This window comes from Austrofundulus limnaeus, unplaced genomic scaffold (genome assembly GCF_001266775.1).
Source record: "Austrofundulus limnaeus strain Quisiro unplaced genomic scaffold, Austrofundulus_limnaeus-1.0 Scaffold2055, whole genome shotgun sequence".
Taxonomy (NCBI): domain Eukaryota; kingdom Metazoa; phylum Chordata; class Actinopteri; order Cyprinodontiformes; family Rivulidae; genus Austrofundulus; species Austrofundulus limnaeus.
Genome location: NW_013954457.1, coordinates 33,304 through 33,505, shown reverse-complemented (window position 1 = coordinate 33,505; position 202 = coordinate 33,304).

The following is a 202-nucleotide window of genomic DNA, read 5'->3' as shown; positions in this document are numbered from 1 at the left end:
GGTTTTAGAGGACCCGAGGAGACAGTTCTGCAGGTTTTAGAGGACCCGAGGAGACATGTCTTCAGGTTTTAGAGGACCTGAGGAGACATGTCTTCAGGTTTTAGAGGACCTGAGGAGACCAGGTCTGCAGGTTTTAGAGGACCTGATGAGACAGGTCTTCAGGTTTTAGAGGACCCGAGGAGACAGGTCTGCAGGTTTTAGA